Source organism: Gadus chalcogrammus, chromosome 12 (assembly GCF_026213295.1).
Source record: "Gadus chalcogrammus isolate NIFS_2021 chromosome 12, NIFS_Gcha_1.0, whole genome shotgun sequence".
NCBI classification, from domain to species: Eukaryota; Metazoa; Chordata; class Actinopteri; order Gadiformes; family Gadidae; genus Gadus; species Gadus chalcogrammus.
Window position 1 is genome coordinate 8,063,216 of NC_079423.1, and position 10,000 is coordinate 8,073,215.

The window sequence follows — 10,000 nt, forward strand, 5'->3', positions numbered from 1 at the left end:
ACTGAATCAATTAATGCCGTTTATATCTAACTAATGATTGTTTTTGTAAAAGTGTAACGTCGAGCCTCAGCAGCTTTCTCACTCCTCAACCCTGTCTCGTCAAAATTACGTTCCCATAGAACTATTCGGCATTCTCAATTACGTTTGTCATAAAACGTATTTTGTCCGCGATTACGTTTCATTGAACGTATTGCAAATACGTTCGTCCTCAGCCTATTTTTTGCCATTCATTAACCTCTAGGATTATGTTTGGTTGAAACGTATCCCAGATAGGTTAAATGTCAACGTATAGCACATTATTGTCATTAAGGCATATCTTCCTTTCAGGGAACGTTTCATTTAACGTATTTTGTCTGAAAAACGTATCTTGGCTGTGGATACGTGTTATTGAACATATCGCAAATACGTTCGTTGTCAACCTATTTTTTGCCATTCATTTACCTCTAGGATTATGTTTGGTTGAAACGTATTCCAAATATGTTAAATGTCAACGTATAGCACATTATTGTCATTAAGGCATATTTCCCTTTCGGGAAACGTTTCATTTAACGTTATTTTGTCCCTGATTACGTCTTATTGAACATATTGCAAATAGGTTCGTTCTCAACATTTTTGTTGTTATTTAAGCTACCTCTTGGATTACAGGCTACATTTAATTGAAACGTATCCTTAATAGGCTACGTTAAATTTCGATAACACATTATTGTCAGCATGTAGGCATAAGTCCACCTCTCGGGGAAGCGTACGTTTGATTGTAATGTTAATAGTCCAACGTTATATCAACATGTCACAAGAGGAGAAATTAGCTGCTGACGGGGTAACTGTAGGAGCGGGGGTTGCTTTGTTGATTTCTTTATCTAGGGCTATAGCTGTGGTCAAAGCGGGAAGTGTGCGTTGTCTGGGCGGCTGCCTGAACTGAGCTGCAGGAAATTATGTTCACACGTTTCTTCATTCATTCATGAAGGCTATACCGGTGAACGGTGACGTCAGACTCACGCCCACCTACAAACCAATCAATGTCCACTATCAGCCTGTCCTCTCGGAAAATACGACCACGTAGGTGGTTTGTTCCGCCACAGATTACGACCCATTGGAATTTATCCAAAACGAGCGAACGAGGCCCTCTACATGTGCGGGGAACCCTTTCTCATCAAAATTACGTTCCCAGAGAACTATTCGGCATTCTCAATTACATTTGTCTAAAAAACGTTTTTTGTCCGTGATTATGTTTTATTGAACATATTGTAATGACCTCGCCGGTGACATAACGATGTCGAGTCATTAGTAATTGAAGGAACTTTTAATGGACCAAAACCAGGTCACTGAAACCCGTAACCAACGGCAGAAATCCCACCCAAAACAAACCCCGGTTACCCCGGCAACCCCCAACACGGTCTCACTCACGTGCAGGCCCCCACCCTCGTGTTCTTCCAAGGCCCTCCCCCAGCTGACCTAATGATTCGCCCTCACACTGATTGACAAGAAGAACATTACAATACATGCACACAGACAACCCAGTCGCCAAGAAAAAACGTCAGTGGTGTACGTTTCCATGAACACTGGATACGTAGCATTTCAACGTAAAAAATAGCGTGTTATACCTACAGTATCCACGTGTGCCGCTGTGGAGGCGGGTTTCGGGGTTTGGGTTTCACGGCTTTCGCGGCAAATTGTGGACACGATTGTTTAGGGGGGGGGGGGGGAGACTGTTGTTGACCGGGGAGGGGGGGGGGGGGGGGAGACACGTTTGTTGAGGGGGACGACGACACACGATTGTGGGGGGGGGGGACGACGACGACACGTTAGTTGAAGGGGGGGGGGGGGGACACGTTTGTTGAGGGGGGGTGAGACACGTTTGTAGGGGGGGGGGCACGCTCGACAACGAGAGTTGGTTTTTATTGAACGCTCGACAACGAGAGTTGGTTTTATTGAACGAGACTTCAACACGGAACAGCTGCGCGAAACGATGGTCACGTCACTCTCGGTGACGGTGTCGACAATAATGAACACACGGACAATGTTAATAGAACAACACACAACCACATAACATCCCGAACCCATTAACCCCACTTAATCCTAACAACAAAACAAGTTAACAAAAGCCCCATTTGTCAACTGAGAACCCCAATTCCCAGAATCCCCCGCGGCTCCGGAACACGGCGTAGCTTATATTAATCTTTATTATCTGAATGGGAAATGCAATATTTTAGGACAGATACACCATTAAACGCGTTTCTAATGACATTTCTAGCGAGAAATGTACATTTTCCTTACATAATCTTCAGTCAGTGAATGTGTATGATCTTTATTAATCTTTATTATCTGAATGGGAAATGCAATATTTTAGGACCGATTCACCGTTAAACGTGTTTCTAATAACATTTCTAGCGAGAAATATACTTTTTAATTGCATAATCTTCAGTCAGTGATTGTGTCTGATCTTTAGTTTTATAGTTATTAGGAGTTGATCGGCTCGCTCGCATGTTTCAACGACGTCAGGTTGCTTTCGCTAAACTAGCAGCTCACGTGCTTCCTGCGTTTGTGTTATTAAACTGTTACTTTATGTAACTTTTAATGATATCATCTTGTTAGAAACACGTATATCTGAGAGCCAACCCAGTCGCCAAAAACATACCTACGTTGACAGTGTACGTTTCGTGAACACTGGATTACGTCGCATTTCAACATAAAATAGCGTGTTATACACACACACACACGCACGCACATGCACAGACACACACACACAAGCACACACAAGCACACACACGCACGCACAGACACACAGACACAGACACAGACACACACACACACACACACACACACACGCACACACGCACACGGTGCATTTCGCTGCTAAAACAACAACAAAAAAATATTCCCTCAAATATTATTACTTTCAAAACGTTGGCCAAAATGGCCAATAATATCTTTTTTTTTTGGGATGCTTCCAGGACATTTTGGGTGGATTTTGAACGGTATGTGGGGGGCACGTTTTTTGCAGGACCTGGCAACCCTGCGCTGTTGCCCGAGATCTGGATCCACCCCGGCGTGGTGCTGTCTCCTTTTGACCTTTTGACCCCAGACTTCTGGGGGAATAGCTGAATCAATTCATTAGTCAATCAGAAGCATGTAAATATCTTTCCGGTGGGGTAAGAGGACGAACAAGGTGTCCTTCAGCATCTACGCTTCCAGGCGATTGCAACGGTGCCACACATGAGCATATTCGAACATGTTTAATGGTAGTAATTAGCTGTCGAAATTGGAGGCCTTAATCAATACTGAGCAGCTATTGATTTGCTTCCCGATAAAGATTTGTCACAAATGACATGTTATTTAGCATCTACACGTTGAGCTGAGTCCAATGACACCAAGAACGACACTCTAGCTAATGGTAACATGTATTTGACATGGTACACCTAGGTCTAGGACATGATCTCGGTGTAGCAAGAGGCCGAGCTTGATCTCATTGGACTCAGCTTAACGTGTAGATGCTAATTAACATGTAATTTGTCAAAAATCTCCATCGGGAAGCAAATCTATAGCTGGTCATTATTGATAAAGGCCTCCAAAATCGACAGCTAATTACTACCCCGAAACATATTCAAATATGATCATGTGTGGCACTGTTGCAATCGTCTCGAAACGTAGATGTCAAAGGACACCTTGTTTGCTCTGTTGCACCACCGGGAACATATTTTCATACTTCTAATGGATTGATTCATATTTTAAGGTTCTCGGAGTGAGACTTTAAGTGGCTGCAGCAGAAGTGTTGAGACGAAAGATGATATCAAGAGATTTATAGAATATTCCCATTCACATTATGATTCTTCGTCGTAACATCCGACCAAACATCCTTCACATTCACAGAGCGAAGATTATGAAAGTCCAGGCTCAGCAAGTGCTCCATCTCGTTGCACCTGCACCCAGCGGCTCGCTTGCAAGATTTTGGCCTGAAGATCTTCCCAGACCAACACCCTAGCCATCCAACATGCATATCTGAGAATCAGGCCTCTCTTTAATAATGACATAAAGTTATGAGAGAAACACACATTAACTTTTTGTTATCTCATAAGCGGCGTGGTGCCGGCTCCTTTTGACCTTTTGACCCCCGACTTCAAAAACGTGGCCACAGGCCAGCTGTGTCTACACACCTTTAGCCACAAATGTACACCTCCATCCCACAAAAAATGGGGACTAGAAACTAACCTCTGTCTTATGTACATTTACTGTACTGTTGGAGGTCACGCCCCTTTGCCGACCTTTTCGAGATAGCTAGGGATGCTAAAATGTTTACACACATTTCCCGGGGCCCCGTGTACGACATATCCGAGATTTGGAGTTCTAGCCCTTAGAGAAAAAAAGTTTTCCCAAATGGAGTGTCATTTGGACAAAGCCCCTTCAGAAGTGTTAGCCTGCAAGACCTAATGGTTCAGAATGTGGTGGAAAAAAAGTTTTTGAGATAGGAAGGTCCTACCGCCCTGAAATTTGAATACCATATTCTAGGGCCTAACTGGGACCCCCGCACCGAAACTTGGCCCGGTCGGACCCCGAGGGCAGGAAGGGGGGGCCTGCCCTCGGGGTCTGACCGGGCCAAGTCTCGGGCAGGAAGGGCCCCCCCTTCCTCCCCTCGGGGTCCGACCGGGCCAAGTTTCGGTGCGGAGGTCCCAGTTAGGCCCTAGAATAAGGTATTAAAATTTCAGGGCGGTAGGACCTTCCTATCTCAAAAACTGTTTTTCCACCACATTCTGAACCATTAGGTCTTGCAGGCTACACTTCTGAGGGGCTTTGTCCAAATGACACTCCATTTGGGAAAACTTTTTTTCTCTAAGGGCTAGAACTCCAAATCTCGGATATGTCGTACACGGGGCCCCGGGAAATGTGTGTAAACATTTTAGCATCCCTAGCTATCTCGAAAAGGTCGGCAAAGGGGCGTGACCTCCAACAGTACAGTAAATGTACATAAGACAGAGGTTAGTTTCTAGTCCCCATTTTTTGTGGGATGGAGGTGTACATTTGTGGCTAAAGGTGTGTAGACACAGCTGGCCTGTGGCCACGTTTTTGAAGTCGGGGGTCAAAAGGTCAAAAGGAGCCGGCACCACGCCGCTTATGAGATAACAAAAAGTTAATGTGTGTTTCTCTCATAACTTTATGTCATTATTAAAGAGAGGCCTGATTCTCAGATATGCATGTTGGATGGCTAGGGTGTTGGTCTGGGAAGATCTTCAGGCCAAAATCTTGCAAGCGAGCCGCTGGGTGCAGGTGCAACGAGATGGAGCACTTGCTGAGCCTGGACTTTCATAATCTTCGCTCTGTGAATGTGAAGGATGTTTGGTCGGATGTTACGACGAAGAATCATAATGTGAATGGGAATATTCTATAAATCTCTTGATATCATCTTTCGTCTCAACACTTCTGCTGCAGCCACTTAAAGTCTCACTCCGAGAACCTTAAAATATGAATCAATCCATTAGAAGTATGAAAATATGTTCCCGGTGGTGCAACAGAGCAAACAAGGTGTCCTTTGACATCTACGTTTCGAGACGATTGCAACAGTGCCACACATGATCATATTTGAATATGTTTCGGGGTAGTAATTAGCTGTCGATTTTGGAGGCCTTTATCAATAATGACCAGCTATAGATTTGCTTCCCGATGGAGATTTTTGACAAATTACATGTTAATTAGCATCTACACGTTAAGCTGAGTCCAATGAGATCAAGCTCGGCCTCTTGCTACACCGAGATCATGTCCTAGACCTAGGTGTACCATGTCAAATACATGTTACCATTAGCTAGAGTGTCGTTCTTGGTGTCATTGGACTCAGCTCAACGTGTAGATGCTAAATAACATGTCATTTGTGACAAATCTTTATCGGGAAGCAAATCAATAGCTGCTCAGTATTGATTAAGGCCTCCAATTTCGACAGCTAATTACTACCATTAAACATGTTCGAATATGCTCATGTGTGGCACCGTTGCAATCGCCTGGAAGCGTAGATGCTGAAGGACACCTTGTTCGTCCTCTTACCCCACCGGAAAGATATTTACATGCTTCTGATTGACTAATGAATTGATTCAGCTATTCCCCCAGAAGTCTGGGGTCAAAAGGTCAAAAGGAGACAGCACCACGCCGGGGTGGATCCAGATCTCGGGCAACAGCGCAGGGTTGCCAGGTCCTGCAAAAAACGTGCCCCCCACATACCGTTCAAAATCCACCCAAAATGTCCTGGAAGCATCCCAAAAAAAAAAGATATTATTGGCCATTTTGGCCAACGTTTTGAAAGTAATAATATTTGAGGGAATATTTTTTTGTTGTTGTTTTAGCAGCGAAATGCACCGTGTGCGTGTGTGCGTGTGTGTGTGTGTGTGTGTGTGTGTGTGTCTGTGTCTGTGTCTGTGTGTCTGTGCGTGCGTGTGTGTGCTTGTGTGTGCTTGTGTGTGTGTGTGTCTGTGCATGTGCGTGCGTGTGTGTGTGTGTGTATAACACGCTATTTTATGTTGAAATGCGACGTAATCCAGTGTTCACGAAACGTACACTGTCAACGTAGGTATGTTTTTGGCGACTGGGTTGGCTCTCAGATATACGTGTTTCTAACAAGATGATATCATTAAAAGTTACATAAAGTAACAGTTTAATAACACAAACGCAGGAAGCACGTGAGCTGCTAGTTTAGCGAAAGCAACCTGACGTCGTTGAAACATGCGAGCGAGCCGATCAACTCCTAATAACTATAAAACTAAAGATCAGACACAATCACTGACTGAAGATTATGCAATTAAAAAGTATATTTCTCGCTAGAAATGTTATTAGAAACACGTTTAACGGTGAATCGGTCCTAAAATATTGCATTTCCCATTCAGATAATAAAGATTAATAAAGATCATACACATTCACTGACTGAAGATTATGTAAGGAAAATGTACATTTCTCGCTAGAAATGTCATTAGAAACGCGTTTAATGGTGTATCTGTCCTAAAATATTGCATTTCCCATTCAGATAATAAAGATTAATATAAGCTACGCCGTGTTCCGGAGCCGCGGGGGATTCTGGGAATTGGGGTTCTCAGTTGACAAATGGGGCTTTTGTTAACTTGTTTTGTTGTTAGGATTAAGTGGGGTTAATGGGTTCGGGATGTTATGTGGTTGTGTGTTGTTCTATTAACATTGTCCGTGTGTTCATTATTGTCGACACCGTCACCGAGAGTGACGTGACCATCGTTTCGCGCAGCTGTTCCGTGTTGAAGTCTCGTTCAATAAAAACCAACTCTCGTTGTCGAGCGTTCAATAAAAACCAACTCTCGTTGTCGAGCGTGCCCCCCCCCTACAAACGTGTCTCACCCCCCCTCAACAAACGTGTCCCCCCCCCCCCCCTTCAACTAACGTGTCGTCGTCGTCCCCCCCCCCCCACAATCGTGTGTCGTCGTCCCCCCTCAACAAACGTGTCTCCCCCCCCCCCCCCCCTCCCCGGTCAACAACAGTCTCCCCCCCCCCCCCTAAACAATCGTGTCCACAATTTGCCGCGAAAGCCGTGAAACCCAAACCCCGAAACCCGCCTCCACAGCGGCACACGTGGATACTGTAGGTATAACACGCTATTTTTTACGTTGAAATGCTACGTATCCAGTGTTCATGGAAACGTACACCACTGACGTTTTTTCTTGGCGACTGGGTTGTCTGTGTGCATGTATTGTAATGTTCTTCTTGTCAATCAGTGTGAGGGCGAATCATTAGGTCAGCTGGGGGAGGGCCTTGGAAGAACACGAGGGTGGGGGCCTGCACGTGAGTGAGACCGTGTTGGGGGTTGCCGGGGTAACCGGGGTTTGTTTTGGGTGGGATTTCTGCCGTTGGTTACGGGTTTCAGTGACCTGGTTTTGGTCCATTAAAAGTTCCTTCAATTACTAATGACTCGACATCGTTATGTCACCGGCGAGGTCATTACAATATGTTCAATAAAACATAATCACGGACAAAAAACGTTTTTTAGACAAATGTAATTGAGAATGCCGAATAGTTCTCTGGGAACGTAATTTTGATGAGAAAGGGTTCCCCGCACATGTAGAGGGCCTCGTTCGCTCGTTTTGGATAAATTCCAATGGGTCGTAATCTGTGGCGGAACAAACCACCTACGTGGTCGTATTTTCCGAGAGGACAGGCTGATAGTGGACATTGATTGGTTTGTAGGTGGGCGTGAGTCTGACGTCACCGTTCACCGGTATAGCCTTCATGAATGAATGAAGAAACGTGTGAACATAATTTCCTGCAGCTCAGTTCAGGCAGCCGCCCAGACAACGCACACTTCCCGCTTTGACCACAGCTATAGCCCTAGATAAAGAAATCAACAAAGCAACCCCCGCTCCTACAGTTACCCCGTCAGCAGCTAATTTCTCCTCTTGTGACATGTTGATATAACGTTGGACTATTAACATTACAATCAAACGTACGCTTCCCCGAGAGGTAGACTTATGCCTACATGCTGACAATAATGTGTTATCGAAATTTAACGTAGCCTATTAAGGATACGTTTCAATTAAATGTAGCCTGTAATCCAAGAGGTAGCTTAAATAACAACAAAAATGTTGAGAACGAACCTATTTGCAATATGTTCAATAAGACGTAATCAGGGACAAAATAACGTTAAATGAAACGTTTCCCGAAAGGGAAATATGCCTTAATGACAATAATGTGCTATACGTTGACATTTAACATATTTGGAATACGTTTCAACCAAACATAATCCTAGAGGTAAATGAATGGCAAAAAATAGGTTGACAACGAACGTATTTGCGATATGTTCAATAACACGTATCCACAGCCAAGATACGTTTTTCAGACAAAATACGTTAAATGAAACGTTCCCTGAAAGGAAGATATGCCTTAATGACAATAATGTGCTATACGTTGACATTTAACCTATCTGGGATACGTTTCAACCAAACATAATCCTAGAGGTTAATGAATGGCAAAAAATAGGCTGAGGACGAACGTATTTGCAATACGTTCAATGAAACGTAATCGCGGACAAAATACGTTTTATGACAAACGTAATTGAGAATGCCGAATAGTTCTATGGGAACGTAATTTTGACGAGACAGGGTTGCACTCCTTATGTGCTACTGTATAAATCCTGGTTTTGCGCCTTTACTAATTGTCTACGGCCATACCACCCTGAACACGCCCGATCTCGTCTGAACTCGGAAGCTAAGCAGGGGCGGGCCTGGTTAGTACTTGGATGGGAGACCGCCTGGGAATACCAGGTGCTGTAAGCTTTTTCTTTTTCAACTCGAGCTCATTGACTCCGTGGCGTACCGTGACCTGATGTTTACTGCCAACCGCTTTGGAGGATTTAAGCAACATACAAAAACTGACAACGTCTCTCAAAACTGTTTTTGTGAAACATGAGGACAGTATAGTGATACTGCCAGCAGGGAGCACCAGAGAGCTGAACCGACAGTTGTACATTTCTTAAACTTTCACCAACACAAACACGCACGCTCACTTCAGATCATGGGAGGACGTCAAAAAATCCCCACCCATTCTCTGACACTTTAACCGTTAACCTTGGTTCAAACATTTAACATCACACGCACACGCAGTGTATTTCAGATAATTAATTAATTCAGATGTCACAATGATCGTTTACATGGATAAGGAGTCCTACTGAATCAATTACTGCCGTTTATATCTAACTAATGATTGTTTTTGTAAAAGTGTAACGTCGAGCCTCAGCAGCTTTCTCACTCCTTATGTGCTACTGTATAAAACCTGGTTTTGCGCCTGCACTATTTGCTTACGGCCATACCACCCTGAACACGCCCGATCTCGTGTGAACTTGGAAGCTAAGCAGGGTCGGGCCTGGTTAGTACTTGGATGGGAGTCTGCCTGGGAATACCAGGTGCTGTAAGCTTTTTCTTTTTCAACTCGAGCTCATTGACTCCGTGGCCTACCGTGGCGTACCGTGACCTGATGTTTACTGCCAACCGCTTTGGAGGATTTAAGCAAC

General features: G+C 44.3%; 2 non-coding genes across 2 annotated transcripts; both read left to right on the forward strand.

Annotated features, from left to right (window-relative positions):
• The first annotated feature begins 9,147 nt into the window (after positions 1-9,147).
• On the forward strand, positions 9,148-9,266 carry LOC130401054 (5S ribosomal RNA). Its single transcript, XR_008903516.1, has one exon. It is a non-coding gene; the product is annotated as a 5S ribosomal RNA (ribosomal RNA).
• Positions 9,267-9,785: 519 nt separating this feature from the next.
• On the forward strand, positions 9,786-9,904 carry LOC130394852 (5S ribosomal RNA). The gene has a single exon (XR_008897970.1). It is a non-coding gene; the product is annotated as a 5S ribosomal RNA (ribosomal RNA).
• Positions 9,905-10,000: the final 96 nt, after the last annotated feature.